The sequence below is a fragment of the Leuresthes tenuis genome, unplaced genomic scaffold, assembly GCF_036924035.1.
Source record: "Leuresthes tenuis unplaced genomic scaffold, fLeuTen1.0.hap1 SCAF_24, whole genome shotgun sequence".
Taxonomy (NCBI): domain Eukaryota; kingdom Metazoa; phylum Chordata; class Actinopteri; order Atheriniformes; family Atherinopsidae; genus Leuresthes; species Leuresthes tenuis.
Genome location: NW_027325378.1, coordinates 13,024,510 through 13,047,733, shown reverse-complemented (window position 1 = coordinate 13,047,733; position 23,224 = coordinate 13,024,510). Strand labels below are relative to the sequence as shown.

The following is a 23,224-nucleotide window of genomic DNA, read 5'->3' as shown; positions in this document are numbered from 1 at the left end:
ACAGATCTTACAATAATGGGCCTGACAGAGAAAATTGCAATCATCTGTGAAGAGCCTGTGGCGGTATAATGGACAAACCTGATTAATTTAATCTCGTTGCACTGCATTATGGCTGCACTTTATCATTTCAACAGATGGAGCACCAAGAAATTAAAAAATGCTCTCAAGGATATGTGGCACTCTCCATCCACTTGCATCCCTTTATCTGAAGGTGTGCTGGCCGCTGTACTGAAATGAAGGCTCGGCCTGGAACCTTTGGATGAGTGCATTTTCAACCCCAAATGAGATTATGGGAGCTGTGAATTGATGCAACAAATCATCAGAATTGTCTTGTGATGTTGTGTTGAAGACTGTTAAAAGCTGTCCATCCAGTCATCTTGACCAATTAGTTTGAATATGGAGGCCACAATATGGAGGCCATTCGAGCAAATATGAATGATGCTTTCGTACAACTAACTCTAGACCACAAAAGCAGCTGTCTTCACAGAGGAGTTGTTTTTACCTTTAATGCACAGCTTCAGTATAAGTTCAAAAAGCAAAGAATCTTAGCAAGCAAAAAGAGCAAAGACGCTCATTCAGTCTTTTTTATGTTGAACAACACGTTTGAATCTTTAGGAAGATGATGTTTTGTCTGAAACTTCTGCACTGATTTATAGAGAGCATTTTTCAACGTGTGCCCTCTTCATGTGAAGCAATTATTTTTTATGCCTTATTAAGCTTTTTAAATTCGCACCCAGCCCGTGTGGTAGATTTCTTCTGGTGCATATTTCTACAATTTGATTAAAATTATTGGCAGGAACTTAGTGGTCTTTCTCAATTCTTTAACTGTTTTATAACTGGATTTCGAGCCATTACTTTTTCAGCGTCCGACACGAGATATTTTGAGATTTCTTTTGCTGGGGAAAAAAAGAAAGAAAGAAAAGCTAAAAACGACGTCCTCATTTAATCATTTAAAAATGATGATGGCTGGAAATACCCATAGGTGGCGTTCTAAATCATATCCAGAGGGAAGGGAGGACGTGCCCTGCAATTTATTGTAAGAACATCATAATATGTCACACTGCAAAGCTCATTTATACTTGGGCTTTTTAAAATACGCATAGAGTAGAATAAAAGCAGAACTTCTGTGACTAAATACTGAAACACAAAACAGGTGGCAGTTTTGGCTAAACTTACTCATGTGAATATTAAATTATGATAAAGTTATACGCGCAAATAAGAAAAAATAACCACCCGTTGACGATAAAAGTGAACCTTAACAGTATACGTGAAGTACAATTTTCCTCGTGCCTGCTACATTTGATACCGGTTGCCAGCGCGCGCCCACACACGCATGCGGATATCTTGTCAATTCAGTGTAACCCTCCGACTCCGCTGCCATGAGAACTTTTTGATTCAGTAATGACAAGCTTTTTAGGTCGATTTTTTTTTTCGCCCCTGCACGTCGGTGTCTCACACACACGCTCTACAGCCAACGGGAAGGAACGCAGTCGAGTCAGAAGACCGTGACATTCATGTTTATGGACAGAGAGACTTGTTGCATGTTGTGACAGCGGTGATACGTGTTATAAGGTAGGGACTTTTTGCGAGCACTTATTTAGCTATTTGTCTTTGACTTGCTGGCGCTTCCTTACCAGTTGGAAGTCTTTACGTATTTGCTTGATTTGTGTGGTTAATTGACAGCGTTATAAAGCTGTTTCCAACATGGGCGGAGACAGCGCGGTTACTTTGAGTAAGACAGCTTCACCACATAGCTAGTGTAAGCCGCGGAAGGATCTGTGAGAAGTCATAAGTAAAGCTCCCTAAATGAAGGCTTTTCATTCAGCTGTCACTCGTTTTTAGCTCTTTCAGTAACAATGTATATGTATATATTATAATGCATTTTTGAAAAATTAACTTAATGAGTTTTTTTTTATCTATTAAAGCTTTTTTTTTAATGATGGTAGGAATTTTTCTCTCTTGCATTATGCATCTTTCCTGCAGTGGCCTCACAGCAACTGATATGGGTCTCAAACATAAGCAAAAGCTGTGAAAAAAAGGTTTAAAAGGCAGTCTTACGTTCTGCCTCATTTTATGACATCTGCGACTCATTTCAATAACATGCATTGCGTAAATAATGTACTTTCACTCTCAGGAAAAAAAAGGTGCAGATAGTACAAGCTGCCTAAGGTACATTTGTCAAAATATCATTTGCCTTAAGTTAACAACAGTTGTTGGTTTTACCCTCATTTATTCTGCCCCAGACTGCAGTCATTTTTGTTTGATTATTTCCTTTTTTTTTTTTTTACCATTCACCGCATTTGACAGTGATGGATAACAGGTTAAAAATGGACATTTTCTCCTCGCTTGGTGTATGTTGGATTGACTCAAGCATGCATGGTGTTCTTCCCTCAGACCAAAGGACCTTGGAAAGATTGTGTTCCCCTCTGCTTTTCCCATTCCATCATGATACAGTTTGTCTTCATTTTCTCCTGGCTTGGAGTCATTTTCATGATATATCGCCAAGGCACATCATCAAGACAGAAGTGTAGGTTATGTCAAAGTTATGCCATCATGATTACAGTCTTTGCAGAGGCAGGCCCTCTGCTAGTCCCACAGCACCGAACAAGCATCTAACTGTAAAAATGCTAGTTCCCTGATTCAGTGTTTTTCTTCATCTTTCACAACAGAGTTGTCAAATATGAGTAGCCCTTCAGTGTCTAAACGTCAAATCAAGAGGCTGTCAAATTTACACACCTGGTGTAATGTTATGATGAGGTTTACTACTGAGTATTGGCTCACCTGACTGGAGGCCAAGCCAGAAGTGCCTGGCTGTAGGTTTACACAAACCATGTGGAGCTGCAGGTACAAGAGGAAAAAGTAGAACAGATTGTACTCATGATGCTTGTCGGTCTGTATCAGCTTGTCTCCGTCTTTATGTGACTCAATGCATTTATTTATCTGTATTTTAGGCTTTAGTGTTCAGAACGCAGCATTGCACAGTCAAGGAGAGACTTTGTCTTCAGACCTATTTCCTCACTTGGTCTTGCTCGTGCGTTATTGGTCGAACGTGTATTTTAATTTCTACGAATGAAGAAAATAATGAAGGTTTGCTGATACTGTGTAGAAACCTGGCAACGACTGGGAGTTTTGCTTGAGATTTATCGCTGATCAGAACCATCGCGATGGCGGGTTCATTCTACAACTTTAACAGCAGCTTTGTTTGATGCTGCTGCAGTTATGAAAAAACAAAAAAAAACAGGATTTTGTTAGAGCAGAGCGGCAGTCTGAGAATGCTCTCTGTAACTGCTCGTTGATACATAGTCTAAATGGGCTGCTTCTCAGTCAGCTTCTGTGGAGTTTTACGATCTGACAAACAAAAAGACAGAAAAATATGTGAATTTCAATTTTGTGTTTCATGACTAATCGTTTCAGTCCTGCTACTGTAGTACAACTAAATATTGTCCATGCATACTGTGGTTTAATGTTACCTCCCTTGGATTACCCTTGCAGAGATGGGAACAAAATCCATCACTGCGCGTGATGTATTTGTCATTTCATGTGGTCGAAACATTTCATAGCTGTGTAGTCTTAATGGGAGGATCTAACATCTAACGTCTGAAAGCTATGTTTTATGGACACCTTTATCGACATTGTGAAACATCCTGTTTTGTTTTGACCCCGTTTTCTTTTTGGCGTATAACGTGTAGTAGGCAATTGACACGAGGTAGAAAAGCAGTAACTCGGGAGATTGGTGTTCAGAGCTGTGTCAGCTTCCAAAGTGCGGCTTCACAGCAGGAATACTGCCGTGTATCATGTCTTCAGCAATGAATAGAGCAATTTTCACTCACACATGTACTATATTCCCTACTGTAATCTACATGTGCTTCACGTTTTCTTTAAGACTTAACTTCAGAGGAGAGTTCTTCAGTCTGTTCTCTTGACTTTTGAAGTTACATGCTCCTCCAATTACTGGGGCCACGCAGTCTCCCCCATGGTGTCCTTGGACAGCTCTTTGAGTGCCTGAAAATGTTGCGGACCATTAATTCTGGATTGTCTTCATCTGTTTGCATAATTTTCCCTCCGTAACCATTTTCCTCCCCATTTTCACAGTCTGTGTTCTCAGGTTTATATTTTTTCTCCTTCACAAATGTTTGAGTCTTCAAGTGATTTCAGTTTTATGTCCTTTTTTCAATACCACTGACAGTTGTTAAACTTTTACATCGGCCTGTTTTATGGTATACAGCCTGCCAGCTGTGTACTGTACACAGCCTGTTGGTTTTACTGCCTGTGCGCTGATGTTTCCTATTGAAACTCTTCATCTGCCAGCAGACAGGGTTTACAGATGTATTCTGTGGTATCTTGCATGATGAGATTAAAATTTTCAGTAATGTTTAGAATCATAAACAAAGTAGAGGAGCTGTTAAACACAAAATCAGTTTTGTCTGACAGAGACGGTGGTGTTTTCTTTAACCTGATATATTTTCTAGTTTTTTTTTCAGTGAGACTAATTTGCTGTCAGGCAGGAGGTTGTTTTTGCAACTCAGGCAGACTCCAGAAATTAATTTATCCAAATAACCAAGTCCTCCTGGGCCATGGAGGTTGGGACACTGAAATGGCCCTGGTAGGCAAATCCGTCTTTTGAAGTCTGGAATGTTTTGGCTGACTTAGAGCAGGCGACTGGAGTGGAGGGATCATTTTCACTGACCCATGGGATTTTTAACCATTTTCATATACTGAGAACAAAACAAAGTGAGGAAAAATGCCTCAGCTGATTTGCATTGACTTTGCTATCAGAAACCAAGAGGGGAAAGTTAAGTGAGACTGATTCAGGGGAGTAGATGTTTCCTTTTTAGGTGATTTGTGCAATGTGTAGGTGATGGAATATAACGCTTAACTGCTTGATAAGTTTGACACTGCAATCTACTCTAAAGGACACTCAGCAGGACTTGAAACGCCACCGTTTGGGCTAAAATTTCGACTGTAGTTACCAATAATCCCTGTTAGAATTGTTCGAAGGGTTATGTAACAACAAAAAAAAAAAAATCATCATCATTAATAAATGCTGAGTGCTAATGAGATGGCCATTTGGACTGAGTGCAAAGCAAATACAAGGCCCTTCCCAGTAATCCAAACACTTATAATTGTACATTGTATAAATGCTCTCATTAGGGCGCATTCCCTGTTAGTGTATAATTTGTTTCATCCACTCCAAAAAATCACCACAGTCGTATCATTAAGAAAATAAAACCTATTTATACGCTGGATCCTCTTAAAGGCTTCAATTACAACAACTAGATGGTATGCTTTTATTAAACAGGCCCAAGGAAAGCAAAGTGCAGGAAACCAGGCGGTCTTGAGTAACGGGCCACTTGAGTTTCCAGTGTAATAAATAATTCACAGGTCCTGTGTGATGAGCTGCTGAGGACAGAAATCCCTAATGACAGCTTTTTATAACCTATGACTCAGCTGCCCATTATGCTTCTGACATCCCGACACAGACCACATCCCCTCTGCATGCTCGGTGCTCGCTCTGCTCTCAGCTTCTTCTTTTTTTTTCTCAGCAAAGTACCACATACAGTCACCGCATGAACGAAGCAGATATGAGAACGTATTCAAATTTGATTCATCACATCACTGTCATTGTTCACATTTAATTCTTCACAAGGTGGTTTCTGAATTTAGTTTGAAAATGTTTTCAAGTGTCCAAACTTTGTGAAATTGAATCAATTTATCAGCATGGAAATGACCCAGTTCAGTGCGAACGCATGCAGTATTCTATCAATCTTCTCGTGCTCGTCTTTTCTCCGCTCCTTGCCTTGAACTAAATACGACAGAGACAAGAAGGCAGTCTCAGATGGTCTCTATCGTCCTTATTAAATCATTTAAATGAAATACAATCAGTCGCAGTAAAACCTGCCATTTTGTTCGGTAGCCAGTTAAAATTTCTCTTCCAAATGATCGAAAATGTATTTGCAGTTAACACAGTTTTCTCTTGTCGTTTCCTGCCTCAGGTGCACGCAGGAGGGACTGAGTTCAACCTTAGCGCCTGCTGCGACCGCTGCGTTCGTGTGAGGTAAGAAACCGGACGAATGAGTTTCTCTGGTCTGCTTTCGAGCAGCGAATTTAAAATATTACGGAGTTTGACTGGCATAATAGCGCCGCACCCCCCCAGGTAAGGTCACTCTGAGCAACATCTGGGTCCATTGTGCTTTATGCAACTCCCACGATGGAAGGCAAGGCCCTCATATGGTTTTGGTTGATATCATTATTGTTATCATTTCCAAACCCCAGTTCTCGCTAAGAATAGGAGGTTAATTTTAGACGCAAAAAAAAAAAAAGATCCAATTACTCAGGCCTGCTTGAGGTTGTCCCCAGAGCTCGTGGTGGGAAATAAATCTGGTGTCCTTGATTAAGTACCTGACAATAGAGTTAGCACAGCACTAGTAGTTTATAGTAACACAGCGGACATGGGCAATTAGGCCCACCGAGTAATTTACAGTACTGCTTGCAGGTGGCGACCTGGTATAAGCTGGGGACCACCTTAGTAAAAAAAATGTGATCGCATAGGCAAGAGTGGCAGCCCTGTAGGGCTTCCAAATAAAGCAGAGCAATCAAAGATTATAAAAAGCTTGACATATTTCAAAGTTGTTTTGATTTTGTTTTTGCGAAACGTATCGCGTACGGCGATATTTTATTATTCTTTTCTTTTTTTTCGTCTGTAATTTTCAGGAGAATGAATGATCCCCTTCATACGTTGTTGATCTTTTTACGTCAGCGTGCGCCGCTCTACTCTCGCTGCTACCTATTAATTATGAAATACTGTAGGTCTTGCCCATTTCGTTTTTTACTGCCTCTTCCTGCTGAACTTGGTGTGAAAGGCTGCTGTTCTTAAATAGGTGTATAAAAGTAAGAGCGGAGAAAGTTCCCCATGCGGCAGCGACTCTCTCCAGCATTATGTCACCGGAGTCAAAAAGGCAAGGCTGAAGGAAAAATAGCTTGTTTCGCACGTAATAGACACCTCAACACATGGAGCAACGGAGCGGGCTATGTGGCTACTTCTCTTTACTGTTGCAGGACGGACAGTGGCTGCCTTGATAAGAAAAGCACATTATTGGGGATGAACATGGTCATTCTTCAATAGATTAGGCTTGCACTGCATGAATAATGCGTTTGGGTCATCCTAAATTGTGACTCTGTCATTTGATAACTGGAGGATACAAGTTTTGTTAATAGATCATGGTATATCTTTTTCAAATCGAGCATTATACCCAATTAATGGTGCTTTCTTGGAGAGTTGTGAGGATCATTAGATAGATGGAATCATTTATGCTGTACTTTGTGGGACAGTGATGAAGAATAGTGCCCTCTTCTGCCCGCCTGTCTCTGTCTTGCCTATCCACACGTCACACACTGTAGTTTTTTATGCAGATTACAGGGTGGAGAGTAGCAATATGCTCTGTTTCTGTGGCTTGTCAACGTTTAGTACAGATCGGCTGCGATGCCCCCCTAGAACAACGCTGTCTGCCTTGATTCTTATTGTCAGCACACTGGCCTTGGTGAGGGGTGAGTTCATCAAGGCCACCGCAGTGTGGTGCTTACCCTGCTCCTCCTGATGGATAACTGCTGGGCTGTTCCCCCCCCAGTGCTTCAGATAAGTGTATGTTTTTGTCTCATTGCAACATATACCAACTTTTTTTTGACCCCATTCATGAAATTGTTGGGAAGTTTTCAAAATTGGAACAGAAGCTTTAATCTATATCTTGATTATCTGATTGAACCTTCATTTAATAGGAACTAAGGAAATAATTTTCCCCGTCCTCATTGATGGACTTTGTATTCCCATCGTATTCACTGCATAAAAACAAGTTTAATGCTTGCAACACGCTCAAGAAAACGTTGTGAGAGTGATAAAGAATTTAAAAAAAATAATGTAGAATAAGCTGACAGAACTCCTGAAGATTCTACGGCCACCAGTGTAATTGATGACAGGTGAGGGTGTCAGGATTGGGTATAAAAGGAGCGTCCACCATAGGCCTCGTCTTCCCAAGCTAGGACAGGTCATGGCACACCAATTTATACAAAACTCTGTCAAAGAATCATTAAACATTGGAAAGTTAGTAGGTCTTTTAACATCTAAAGAGTCTGGAATATTATCAGTTCCTGAAGATCAAGGTGGGACGCCACAGTTGGATGGACGTGACCTTCAAGACCTCAGGCGGCAGCCCGTGATAAACCTTCATCCCACCGTGATCAAAATAGTCAGATGGGCTCAAGAGTACCATTGAAATCCATTTTCACTCAACACAGTTCACCACTGTACCAGAACTGTAACCTGAAACTGAACTATGCAACGAGGGAGACGTATATCAACTCTGCAAGAACATCACTGAGTTCTCTGGGCTCAAGCTCATCTCAACTGGACACCAAGACAGCGGCCACGTGCTCTGTGGTGAAGTGAGTCTAAGCCTCGGCAGATTTTGGCAAAAAAGCAGGGTTCTAAAGGTGCAAAATCCAGCATCTGTGACGATATTGAGGTGCATCAGTGTCGATGGCATGGAATTTTTGAAAGATATATGTCACCACGGAGGAAACAACTTTTCCCAGGCGTTAAGTAGTTACTTCATTCAGCGTTACAGTGTGAGACCTCATTCTGCACAACACCTTTATCTTCAAAAGAACCATATTTGCCCCCTCTCTCACCAGATAAACCTAATCTGGAGCCACAAAACCTATTGGCCCTTAGAGTAAAGATAACACAGTTTATAGAATTTTATGTGTAGTTACACTCTATGAACAAAAAGATATTGTTTTGATGCATTTTATGAAATTATAGTAATATAATAGAGAAAACTGTTGAATTTTTATTCTAACGGACAAAAAGCTTTCAACTCTTACAAAGAGGAAAAAAAATTGACTTTCATGTGCAGAAATGAATTAAACATAGATCTGTTTTTTTGTTTTTTTTCTCAGCCACGTAACCATGGCACCTGCACACAAAATATAACCATTTCAGCTCAGGGTCTAAAATGAATTATTTTTTAAAAACAATAGCTGAGTAAATCAAAGTATTCTCTCCTGTTTAATGTGCTTTTTGTTGCTGAACCTAACCGGAGAGTCTCTCTGTGTCGCGGCTGTAAAACTGCAGGCTGTCATCTGCTTGGAGGGAGTGATACTTGGGTTTTATGTAGTTCATGCTTGAGAAAAAACCTGCTTGCAGTATGTCGATCCAGATATGGAGAAGACTCCAAATGTACACTTTTTCATTATTTTGATAAGTGGATGTCAGAAAAGGCAGTTCTTGCATCAAACAGAAGTTTGTCTGTTTTCATTATCGCTTCATCGGTGCTCTTGAGTGAGAGTGGCCTTATGACAGGTGAGTTCACGGGCTTTTGAACTTAGATACCCCGACGCGTTTATTGTTCATTATTACATTTATCCAGACAGAATCATACATTCAATTTTCCTCCAACGCTTTTCTTTTCTTGGATTTATCCACGATGGGAGGTGGAATCAGAATTGCTCACTTGCCACCTGCAGGGAAAAGCGTTCATAAGTGCGCCCAACACAGGATATGAAATATGAAAATATTTTTTCTTTTAATTTCCAAAGAAATTCAAAAGCGTTCTTTATGAAAAGAATAACCGCGTAATCTTTGTTCAAAGCGACAGAGAGCCATCGAGGAGGGGCTAAAGAGCCGCGGGTTGTCCACACCACACCTGGAGGAACATGGCTTCATAGACACGGTGTATGTGTCCACATCTGTCTCCTGATGAACATGTGCAGCGCATCAGGAGGAGGAGTATCAGGCAACAACATTAAAGTATACAGCAAGAGAGGACGTATATTCTTCTTTTGAAACAATTACTATCCTCATTCCCAAAACATCCATAGGTGTATTCTTCATAGTTCTAAATCCAACAGAGTTTGACAATGAAGACACTGAAAATCACTTCCAAGCAAATTGCACACTTCGTTAATTGTCACATCGAGGAAACCTCACCAACTTTTCTTGAAATTGGTTTTGTAATTCCACATCACAAATTAGCCACAAAGTTGGAAAAAAAACAAACTCTTTTAAGCTTCTATATTTACACCCTCATAATCACACCAACCACAGTCTTGCGAGTCTGTGGTCTATTTTCATTTATGACAGACACCCTGCAAATAGTCAAAGCATCTAATTGGCATAAACTCCAGTGATGTGAGCAGAACCACACCAGTAACAGCTGTGTGTGGTCCACAAATGCTTGCACAGCTATTTTGGAAACCCACTCTAAAGGAAATATCAGATACGTCTATGTTACACCTGCAATGCAACTTTGCCGTGACGTCACGTTTGGGAGCTCGTAAGCTTTGTAAAAAAATCCCTTTTCTCTTCTAACCGCAAAATCATCAGTGATATTGAATTCACCTGTCATTTGAGCACGGATTGCTTGACAAAACAAGGTTCTAATTAGATTATTATCTCTATAGAAACAATTATGAACAAGTTTGAAGCTCTTGCTGGCTTCTGAAAAATATCCCGCATTTCTGCCGCCGGCGTTTAATTTCTCATTAGCCGTACGGTGACTTAAAAGCGTCAGCCTCGTGAATTTGTCCGCCAATCAGACGCAGCTTGAGTGACAGCCACAGAACAGCACATCACTTATGTAAACCTGTCCTCTGCCACCACGAAATTAGAGTGCCTGTTGCTACACACCGCTGCCTCCTGCTTCTACACAAATGAGAAAGAAGGCACTCTGGTTCAGAAGTTCACATTTTGGATGCCTGCCGGAACTACTTAAAGCCAGTGACGTTTTTCAGGGAACAGGTGGCCAGAGTGACATAATTCTGGCTTGCTGTTATGATCCTTAAAAATTAGGGTCCGTTACTCTGCCAGAAGGGTTATTACTCTCACAATAGGTATATGTGCGAGTGTCTGACTTGTTATTGATAGAAATAGATCAAAATAAAAAAAAATAGAATCTAAGACGGCGACACGAAATGCGGCTTTTAACTTGCTGGAATATGTGAACGTTTCCCAAAAACAAACTACGCACATGTGTGCGCATCTTTGACATGTCTCAAGGCTTCGGCTGAGAAAGCTATTTATTCTCACACACTGTTAACTACTGGCACATATGCGTTAGAGAGGAATGCCATTCAGAATGCAGAAAATATATTTAGTTCTTGCCAACAGACAGCAAAAGGCACCAGTGGGTCTGGCCCTTGTGTGAGAACAGTTATTTCTGTCACAGTATGGACTTTCAATTACTGTAATCCATTACTTCACTCCTTGAGGAACACCAGGGCAGATTAGATATTTGGATGTATCGAATCTTACACTTTCCAAATCATAAATACCATTAAATCACCTTGAAAATCTGAAAATCTAAAAAAAAAAAAAAAAAAAAAGATATGTAAGGTGTTTAATTCAGATATTATCGGCTATCATAAAGTATGAATTTTGATCATTAGGATTTTAATTTTGCCTTATTTTCTGTCTTCAGTTGTGGTTCAGTGGTTAACAACACTTTTCTCTCTCAAACCAAGGAGGATATAGGATGTCTTCTACCATGTGGCTGGAAAGATCTGAGCCTTGATTTTGAATTTCTATAAGCCCATTAATACGTAGGTTCTTATGGACAGTGGAAATACCCCACAGCTGCAGTCTGGCTGCTGCCCCATGTGTGACCCTCAAAAAACACTCAAACTTCACTACCATATAGACACGGTGTCACTTACATCCATACAGACGTGTCCAACAAACAGCCCAGGCAAATGATATTTGTAGCTTAGAGTTAGATTGTTGGCAGACAATTAATGCTTACAGCATAGTAAAGTGATGGTGGAGTGCATGTCCTTTCAAAGTGCTGCATGTGACTCTTTGGTAACACTAGAGATTCCTTTTTACTTTAGGACACCTGTAAAGTCTGTGCTAATTTGGCGAAGGTTTTAACTAAAACTTGGCAAAGCCATGCGATTCAACAGGGATAAACTGAGAACAATGCTCAGATAAGTGAAGTACTACCTGGTAGGAACACACAAGAGCCTTGTCCTCAAGCCAGGCAAATGCAAAGCCCTGTGTTTGTATTAGGATACAGTTGACCGTCTCCTGCAAACACAACTTATCCTGTGAAATTGAATTCCTACTAAGTTGTCATTTCTATCTGTTTTCAGTGCTCTATACAAACAGTACAGGCTATTTTTGATTTTCTTTGAATGTTTAAGTAGCAACTTCTCTGGAAGGGAAAATATCTGCTCGTAGAAACTGTGTCAATATTTTGGCATGTTTGGCTCACACAGTATGGTAATATTCATCTTGAAGCTATCTGAACGACAAAGGAGTATTGTTAGGGATTGGTATCAGTTGATTTGCTGTCATGTGGGCAAGTCATGCACCATGAAGCAATAGCTTTAAACACCTAAAAGGTAGATTTTGGTGTCTGCATTACTGCAAGTCAAGTTTATTTTCCTGAGCCTAAGAAAGTAGTTAGGACTAAAGTCTAAGCGATGAGTGAAAATGAGAAGGATAGCATGAGAACAAATTCAAATTGAGGCATGTAGTTTCAGTGCCTAAGCCTAAAGAAGCTATTTTGTTGTCTATGTGAAGCCAAACAGCAACTGAAAAAAGCAAAACACGAGTGAAAATGATACCAGGAAGTCCCCAAAATACCTGATCCACACAGGATTAGTTCCCAAGCCTTTTTGGTGTAAACTGCATTTAATTCCTCGACTAAAACTCCAGATGCTGACTTTAGTGTCTTTTTCTTTACTTGTCAAGGATGGAAGACAAGACTTGACTCTCGGGTGTTCTGCTGTAATCACCGGGAGGGTGATTACATGCTTTGCTGTGATATCAGGTTGACCATTACTGTTCAAATGACTCTAAAAGCGGAGACTCTTTCATTTCCATGTTGATTGTGCAAGGAAATTAGCTTTTTAACGTATAACTTATGAGCAAAAATAAAAAACAGATAAAACATACCGATAAACTCCACTTTATGGTCAAAATGACCACCATAATGTATCAGATTTTCAGTCACTTAATTAGCTGTATTGAATGACTTTCTCTGAGATGCTGTATTGGTTTCTATGTGTGGATGAAGCGATTTACTGAAGATATTACAGCTAAGTGAACATGGTCTCTGTTTATTTCAAATTAAATACAAATATGGATTACAACAATGCAGTATTCAACAAATTATTTGTTTCTCACAGCAGCTATCGATTCCTTCAGCTGTGGAAGTAAATCTATCTAGCCTAACTAAAATCATGATAAATTAATTCCTTCCTCTTGCCTCTTATTTGCAGCCATGAGTGAACAATACCTTTATCTTCTCTCAGTGCTAAAACTTTTTAAATGTCCTGGAGGAGTTCTCGCTCGAGTCCCAGACCTACTGAGATCTCTAATGAAGGCTTTACCTTCCAGGCAAGCATATTTCTCCAAATGACAGTAATTTACATATGATGTATTTAGAGAGGAGGAGGGCAGGCTAATTCTATTTGGAGATTTTCCTTTGTTTTAGGAGTCATTAGCAGCTAGCTGAAATCTAATTTTTACAATTTCATCAGGCCATCTTGGAAAGCCTCTGTGAGCTCATCAGAGAGGAGCATTTATTGCTAAGTGTTCTCTATTGCATTAGCACACAATAAAGCGGCCAGGGACTGCTACAGACGTTTATGTGGAATCCAGTTAACACTCTGCCAATTCGTTTTTTATTGGGACACAATCAATTTTTATTCATTTTAAAGCCAGAATGCTTTCTTTCATTGTGTGCCTACTCCAGCTTATTATACCCTAAACCAATTACTCAGTTGTTTTCACAAAATGCTAATGTTTATGTTAAAGATTTCCTCTTTGAAATGCAGACCCAGCATGCATATACATACGCTTCCCACTATGATTTGAGCACAGCAATCACATTCATTTCATTTGTATACTGACTGACAATGACGGCGAGAGTTGAGTAATAACACCAATTTCTGAGAATTACAATATTAATCATGAAAATTGGCCTTTGGGTAAAATCTGCTCCTCATTTAAAAAAGAGATTTTCACCCTGACTTGGCTGTAACATAACTTTTGACATGATTTGGAAATCTATATGAAAATTATCAAGCATCAGGCTTAGACAAACACATTTCATTTCTAGAATCTTACCAAAATAAGTATTTTGTTGAGAGGAACAAAAACTGACCACATAAATACACATTTCCATCTTTTCCTATCCAGCGTAGATTATTATCCACCATTTGTTTCTATAATTAAGAAACAGTTAAAGGACAGATTGAATTCATGAACATATATACACGTTTTTTTTAGGATTTTAAGAAAGATTCTTAACTGTGTGAATGCAGTTCTGAGTGGTCTTTTAGCTAATTTTTCATCCTGAGTTGACCGTCTTAAAAATGCTAATGAAATTTTTAAATTTGAAGACTGTTTTTTGTTATTTTCACCTTGACCGGAAATGATACCACAGACAGTACGAAGCTTAGCAGATACACAGAAAAGTATATTTATCATGAAGTCATTATTTGTTTAGCTGCTTGTGAAGATGGTCGAGAAGTCTCTCCATGCATGGTGGGAAAGGAGCCTAAGTTGTCTCAGTGTGAGCTCTATGAGTGCTTCCTCACTGCGATGTAATAATTAGAGTGCCTAAGTGCTCCTGGAAAAAGACAAACCTATATACCCTCTTCCTCTTCAGCCCCTCCTCCCGTTCACCAAGAAGGTCTTTAATGGCTCCCATTTGACTCTGATATCATTTATTGTTTGGTATCGGGTGTACACCTTGTACCATTCACCATTTGCACTGAAGCACACTGGATGTGGTCTGAAATGTGGGCAACACACTTTCTCTCACTCCTTTCCCTTCATCTTTCAATGTCCAGGCCCTTCACTGCTCTCCCATCGATAAGATGCACAGGCATCCTCTATTTGCTGTTGCCTTTTTATGTGCACAAACAAATAAAATCTGACATTTTATTTACATAATGATAGTAACACTACATGGATGCTCTGGTTCCTTGATGTGCACACAGGCATTATTCTACTCCAGGTTTGGGATTTGCTCTGGTGTGAACTCTAAAATGCTTTCAGCTCATTGATGAGATGACAAGTTATCATTGATCTGTCCTTACTTAGTGGAATCCATTAAATAATATATGGGAGCCCGTGCTCTCTCCTGTCCTCGACCCATTAGTGGAGTAGGCCACGGGGCCCTTGTGGCTCAGGGCCCTCAGAGGTCCTTGGGCTTTCATTTAATTAAATTATCCTATAATGAAAACTCCCATAATGAGATTAATTTTAATTATTCATCAGTGGCCGATTTGTGGAAGAGGCTACGTTAATAATGCATGAAAGGACTAAACATTTTTCAGTTCATCACCTTTTCCTTTGGTTAAAGGTGCAATTTATGAAGCGTTCTGCAGCTGCTCCACCTATTGGTGGTGGGGATATGGATTTGCAGCCCCAAAGGTCAGTCAGAGGGGCTGCTGAAGGGCTTCACTGTCATTTAAAAATGTGTACCACCTTCCTAAATTCATGTCGCCGCTGTAACTCTGAGCTGATTTCTGCACGCATTTGTAAAGAAACTGTCAGAGTTTTCCATCTCATCAACATTTCCAAGACTTTTTCTCCTGAGTTGCTTAAAACTTGGCAGATTTTGTATCAATACCTAAGGCAGATAAGTAATCATAATTATGGCAGTAATTGTTTGTTGATGTTTGTATACCCCCATCAGATTAGCATGTTGATTCCCCCTGTGTGAGCACATTAGACGGCTTTGGTGTCTGGCCAACAGGATAGGGGAAGATTGTCGGCTGTCACACCGTGTGGAACCACAATTAGTTGGCTTGGTAATGTGCGATTTTGAGTTCCCGGGCAGCAAAAATAGCAGCACAGTTGAGATCTGTAAGATGAGACATTTATAAAAACAACTGAATTTGTGGTTCAGATGAGCCGATTTTACATCATAAGTTTAGCATCAGCTGGCAGACTCGTATCGGCAGACAAAGAAACAGAAGTGGCTCAGGGCGGGAGACAAGAATGTCATTGGGATGGTGAGCTGGGTGCATTTATCAGGCCTTCATCAATAGAGGATTAATAATTCATGCAGAGTCTGGGGCTTCTTTAGGGCAGGGTTTCAGCTAGCTTGTAATTTTGTAGATTGCATAGTCATCGTCAGGCCTCTCTGAGAGTCACAGCTGTGAAACTAGGTTGGCGTATGGGATTGAAGCAACAGGTCCACAAAATGTTTAACCCAGATATGGTCATAGTGTTGTCAGATATTCATACAAACATATATAGTGAGGGGAAAGCGCTTGTGAAGAAATGATTATGTACTATGACCTTTGGAAGCATCTTGCTTTAAAAAAAAAAAACTGAATATCAAAGCCTCATATTCACATTCAAGCAGAGATGAAGCAAGATATGAAGAAAAATAGCACTTATCTAACATCTTCTGCCCACAGCGAAGCCATTGCTTTCAATTAAAGCTTTACAACTAGAGATGAAAAGCCATAAACCGGTCAATTGCCCAGTTTTTACACTTAACGTCTGTTGAATAAGATTTTGCTGCAGATCAAGTCAAGATGGGATTCCTGCATAAATGCGAAAGTACAGCGTAGTGTCTGTGCTTGTGAGATAAATGCAATAACAACACGCCCAGTGACGCTGACACGGTTTACAATGCATCGTCAAGGGCAAGAGCTGAACTCTGGAAAACATTTGGATTTCATAAAAATGAAAATCTGAGGGTCTGTAGAGCATTTACAGCTTTTATTACATAGAATAGAATAGTATAACCTTTATTATCCCACGAGTGGGAGAATTGCATGTTACAGAGCTCTGTGATGAAGGAATATACACAGAAATAAATAAACAAATGCTAGAAGGTATATACAAGATGTAAAATAGTATAGACAGCATATGAACATGGTAAGATGCAGTCGATATAGTCAGTAAAAAGTCATGACACATAGAGCTTAGAGCTTAGATGCAAGATACCAAATGTATCTGTCTTTCAAACCAACTAAAGGCTGCATTCAGTCACTCCAAATGAAACTGCCAAAATGGTCAGTAATGTCAAATGTAAACTGATATTAAGAAAGTGGCTTTTTGTTTTACCACCAGTCTCATCCTCTGACAGATTTCCACCAGATGCATCCCCTGGCTTATGATGAACAAACGCACATTTCTTCCCATTGTGAGCCGTGCGAGGTGCCAGAATAGTTCTTCTCTGTTACCCCAAGCCAGCTCTTTAATGGCTCCCATTCAGCGAAATAGGCCCTCTAATTGCCCTGACCAGTATTACCTGTTCTGCATCCACAAGCACCCTATTCTTCCACATTGTTTCCAAGGCAACTGGAAGGTTTTGTGACCTATAAAAAGTTGCCACTCCAGTAACTGATACGTGCCTATGCGGTTGTCTGTTTTCCATGGTAGGCTGCTGAGCTATTTATAGGTCTATCTAGCTGGTAGTAGTAAGCTCAAACTTTTATACAGACTATTCATTTATTCAGGGAAGACAACGTTTCTGCTGGTGGTGACAGGTTGAAAGTCAACTCAAGAGTTCACGGGATGTTTTGAGAACAAAAGACACCTGGGGCTTCAAGCCAATGAGTCACAAAGTCAAGAGGCAGAAAACTTCACACTCTGTCCCGCGTTTTCCTGTTGTCTGCTTTTTCCCCCTGAGTGCAGATGTGGATCCTTGTAAAAAAAAAAAAAAGAAAAAAGAAATGTTTATTTTGGAGTCAAAAGGCAATGCTCCGGATAACCGGAATTTCTTTGTTGTGGTTACATTTGCGGTTTTAAGAAGGACATGCAGACCTGCTGGTATTGATGCATCATGTGTTCATCATCAGAGGTCCCTCGAAGTTCATCGCATCTCCCCTCGCGCTGTGTGACAAAAGGCAAAAGGTTAATCAGGAAGTCCTCTATGTTGAAGTGATAATTTATCTTTGATCCAGGGGTTGAAAAGGTATACGAACTGATGAAGGTGTCAAGTACAGAGTTCAAGAGGAAATGTCCCTAAAGGCAGTTGGCAGCAGTAGAAAGCTTTGCTCCTGTTTCAGATTCTGTCTCAAGCTTATACTTATATAGTTTCAATTGCAACTTTTTGAATGTTGAGTGAGCACATTTCACCTTTTTATAAGTTTTGTCACAAATATTCCACAGTTTTGAGCTTATATACATGTTGCTTAGATCTTATTTTTCTGGTGACATTTTCAGAATTCAGTTCCTGACTTTTGGGGTGCTGAATGTGGATGCCGAAAGAAAGGTGTGAGTCTTCCAAGATTCATTTAAAGAGGCCACATCACAAATGGAGTGAGATAGACTTGTATAATGGGAGACATCAGTAGGAATCCATTTAGCTTATAGGCTCAGTGTGTTAACTAACACACAACAATTCCCATCTTTAAAGCCTTTTAATGCAAATAAATCTGTTGTTAAGTATCTATTTATTTGTTGTTGTCAACCACCAACCTGTCAAAGGTAAAGTCTTAATAGTTTATCACTGAAGACTGTAAAATATGATGTTGTTTTCCCTCAAATCCATTCAAGGTGAATGAGATAGAACACATTTTCTACGCAAGCACAAAGGCAGAGTGTTCTGCAAAAAGACTGCATTGCAAATTCCATTTCCTCATAGGGGAAGTCACCTTTTAGCAGGCAAGCACATCAAGAGGAAAGAAACATGGCATATCATTAAGATCTATTGGTGTCTCTCACAATGATGGGTTTGTAGAAAATGAGCTACATCAGGAAGTCTGACTCCTCAGCCCTCAGCGGACTCCCAGTGAAACAAGTTTTTATACCGTTTTGGTTGATTGAGTGTTTGTTGTTTCCCCTGGTTTATGTCTTTTGCTTACTTCTCACTTTGGAATTGCAGGCTTTTGTTTTTATCATTTGTAAAGTAACTTGGACAGCTCTTCCTGGCTGCTGGATATTGATAGTACAGCAGTAGTGCTCAAGGAAAAACAATAAATGAAAGGCTGTCTCCCTCGCTCAGGATGACTGCAGAAACAAGTAACAGACACATGCGCGGAAGTCACCACACTACTCCGAGTTACTTTCAGGTATTAGCATGTGCGTCAGAACTCCTCTCACGTAGTCTTAAAGCGCAATTATCCCTTTGCTTATTTTGGAACTTTGTGTCATTTGTAAAGTCCCTCCAACTCCGACATGACTGGAAGTCCCTTTAGTTCTGCAAGCTGCTAATAGTTCACACCATCTTCAAGGATGTGAAAATTGTGCAACTCAGCATGTTTGCCGCTGTTGTGTAAAATACACGACTGGTGCCCGCATAATCCAAGCTTCGGCTTTTTTAAGTGCACATGTAAAAGTAGGCAGGGTCGACTGATAATACCAGCTGTTAAGTCTGTCCGGGAGTTAAAAATGACTGAAAGCTGGTGTCCAATGGCAGTGGCTATTCATCACTGCAATTGCCCAAGCTGTGTTCACTTGCACTTGCTTCCTAGAGGACAAATGTGGATGTAGGTTAAATATAAGTTATTTTCCAGTTTTGGTATGATTACTTTATATACAGCAAGTTGGTCAGATAGCTAGTTAATCCAACCCCTGTGTTAAATGTCCCAGCCTGTGCTCCAGTACCGTTCTTTGGCAAACACTGTACCATAAGTTGAGAGTAGAAGCATATTTTGTCAGTAAGACAAACCTCTGGCTTGCACAGCACTGCCTCTTTCGTAACTGTGTTTAGTCACTAAGCAGAATGGCACAGACCCAGTCTAAGTGTCTTTCATCTGGCCAATTCAAACAGACGTTTGACCCCAGACATTTGCCTAATGTGTTTTTGTTATGTGGACTCCTGGCTTCACAAATGTCACAGTGGCTGGACCGGTGGGGGTTAGTTAAGTGAGTCAGGGAAGGGAGACAGGGAGTCAGCCCGAGGGAGGGGGTTTGCAAGGCCACAGTTATGTGTATAACCTCTGCATTTTGCACTCTAACCTATTGGGAGTTGGTGGTGTAGAGAGCACAAGTTCTACTGATGACTGTGGGCCAGACTCACTGCAAGCCTTCTAATCGGGGGCTCCCTGTGCTCTGCTGACCTGGGCAGCTGTGGAGGAGACGGGGAGTGCCGCATTTCTGGCCGCCTGGGTCGCACCAGAAAGAAGCCAGTCCCAGGCAGTTGGGGCAACTGACAAATGCCACCATTAGAAGGGTGCTGAAAATTTATTACCAAACATATTGGTATCTTAGGGCGCAGCTGATTTTGATTTAGTGGGGTTGCTGTTTAGGTACTATCTTTTAAACTGAATGCCAGATTACTACCAGAACTCGTGCCGGAGAGGATCTAAAGTCATTCACTTCCCAGAATTATGATTCCCAATTTCGTAACAGTCAGTGGTATTTTCTCAGTTGGTTAAGTCAGATTCCTCAGTGCTTGTATTTATACTCAAAGTAAGCATCGAGGCAACAATGTACAGGAATAAATCTGGTTGGAGCTGTTTAGTATGATGATAGTGATAACTATCATTAACTCAAATCTGGCCTGTTTTGAGCCAACAATCTTGTTGGCGGATCAGTCCCTGATCTATATAGTGTTGATTGTTTTAATATTAGAAACTGTCGACACTTGGTTTAAAATGATTCATCAGCCTGAAACAAATAACAAATGTTAAAAGAATGAAGCGTTCCTTGATGTCTGAGCATAGGCCAAAAGCTGTCTTTTATCACTCTTAGAATTACACAAACACAACCCGAGCTAGGTTTTACAAGACCAGTGAACTAACATCTTGATTCTGAAAGTCAGATTCTAAGGAGGACATCTCAATATACTGTATATCAAACAAGCCACGTTTAGGTGGCTTATTTAGCTGAATTTACTCTTATGAACATCCTTTTCTTTCAACAGGATATATATTCTATGCGTAATGCCCGCAGTGATATTTCCAGTCTTAGCTAGGTCTCATTCTGAGTAATAGGTCTCGGATGTGTGCTTGTTTGGCTCTTTTGGGGCCACTGGAGAGCAATAAAGTATCTGTCTGAGGATTTTCAGAGTCCTCACAGACTTTCCCCAGGTGTGCTTCACTGGCCATAAAGCATATGTGCCTCTCACGGTACGTTCGTGAACAAATGTGTCCGCAGAGAGTTTTTAACAGCATACTAGTTAGTGTGCGCTGTGACAACTGCAAAAATATAGTAATTGCTTTTGTAAATTCTCTGAGATTTCTGCAACGGAGCGTGGTTGCTTCGCTTTTAACAGTTCTTAAGTAAAAATTGGTGTTTCACTTGATTCGAGGCATGTTCTTCTTGTTGTGTTTGGAGTCAAGATGGCTGCAACAGTAAGGTCACTCCGTTAATTTAAGCCTGTGACGTCCTCAGAGGTTAACCATTTCCTTTGTTCCCCGCTGTCTGTGGAGGAAAAGCTCCAGTGTATTTCCATGTGGAGGTATGCTGTGTTTACTTTTTATCGCTGCTCCTCGGAGAGGCGGGCCAACCTGATGTTTGTTTAGAATTCAGCCTTCTCTCGGAACTTTCATTCACCACTTGAAAGCACTTGACTTGCTACTAATTTACCTTGAGGGACTTCAAAATTATCTGTCTGCACTGTCAAAATCTTTTTTTGTGGTGACAACATAGCATCATCAAAGATTTCCTTTAGAGCGTAATGAAAGCCTGGTAGATGGTAGTTTTTTCTTCTCTTTTTTCTCTTTTTTTTTCATGTTTGATTGCGTTAGTTGTCATTGTTGCCATACAGAGTTCACATGAAAACACAAAAGTGGAAACAGAGGAGGAATTAAACTTGAAATAAATGAAAATGATTTTGAATTTCCCACGGTCATCAGGTGGACATCCTTTGCTTTACCAAGGATGTGTCACTCTGTGTCACTAAGTATTTTTGTTGTGTGTTGTTGTTGTTTTTGTTTCTTTTTTTCTCAATCAGGAAACGTTCACATCTAATAACTCAGGAACACCGAGTACCTTGCGCTTAGCTAGCTTTTTGACAAATTGCCATCCAGTAAAACAAATGTCCCACATGAGTCGGGGGCAAACTTGTAAGTGGGAGGTTTGTACAGTTAAGATTTTTTTTCTTCCCGTATTTCTCCTAAGTCAATAGGTGAACACTTCACCCGGTAATGCTTGTAAAAATACATAAAACTGTTATTTCATCCAAAGTTATCCCAAGTTCAGATTTCCCTTCTTGGGGGGGAAAGGTTCTGGATGTGTAACGCTCTGCTGAGACTTATGTCAAAAAAGGAACTTGATCTCCCCGATGTGTGACACTGAATCAACACGGTAGTAGCTCTACCCAAACAAGTTTGCAGCATATGCATATGAAAATATTGCAACTGTGTCACCAGAGTGTTAGCATTTCGTTTCATCTCAACCATTTGATCCCTTGTCACACCGTTCCTGTTTCTTTCACACTGTTTATATATTCTTTGTCAAGATAAGTAAACTCACTTTACTGAGATATTCTCCTTTTGGGAAACAACAGAGGAAAATGTCACAAAAGGGAAAAAAATCAAAAAGCACTACGATTCCATTTAAATGTACGTTAGCCCTCGATGCCTTATCTTAAAAACTCAATCAGCCATTTGGAATTAAGTCTATTTCCATGTGTGTGAGAAGCTGAGAGGATAACCTGTTGGCAGTGGCAGACATTTCAGATCTCTCTTCACTCTAAATTGCAGGCAGGCATCCCTGCAACCCCACATGAAGACCATTGAGTCCCATCAAGATAATCCTTAATAAAGAACGGCTTCACATTTAATCTTAGCTCACCTCTCAAGTTTCTGACTTGATATAGTTTTTGGCAAGTGTCGTTTTAGCGCTGATGTCAGTGGAACTGTATCAGTGGATCTTTTGTTAAGCTTCCATTTGCCAGACGTAAAATTCTCTGAGTTTTTCTAGTTCTACAAATGATTGTTTCATTGTTTCACACACATCAGAGTTTTTGTTTGATCGTTTTGATAGTCTAAAAGCCGAATGTCTTCATCTCCACGTGGCTCATCGCATGCAGACGCTTTACGCTGAAGCTCAGCTGCTCTACACAATAACATCTTCAAATACAAAGTTTAATTTGCCCTTTTCACGAGACTGCTTGCATTTAACAGCCTCTAATTTAATACCGTGGAACATGAAAATAGTAAAGTAATCACCACTCATCCCCAGTAAAACTGCTACGTTGATTGGAGCCTTGATTTAAAACATACAGCCCTGCTTTCAGGAGTGTACGAGGAAAAAATCTGAGTTTAGTCGCTGAGACATAAACAACTCTGGATAATTATACTGTAC

The 23,224-nt window shown here is 40.2% G+C and overlaps 1 protein-coding gene across 1 annotated transcript in view; it reads left to right on the top strand.

The window, feature by feature from the left end:
• Positions 1–1,322: 1,322 nt before the first annotated feature.
• Positions 1,323–23,224, top strand: part of eya1 (EYA transcriptional coactivator and phosphatase 1) — a 59,509-nt gene continuing 37,607 nt past the window's right edge. Inside the window, exon 1 of the mRNA XM_072378461.1 lies at positions 1,323–1,572. The gene's annotated coding sequence lies outside the window, so the exon portion shown is untranslated. The remainder of the gene's footprint in view (positions 1,573–23,224) is intronic.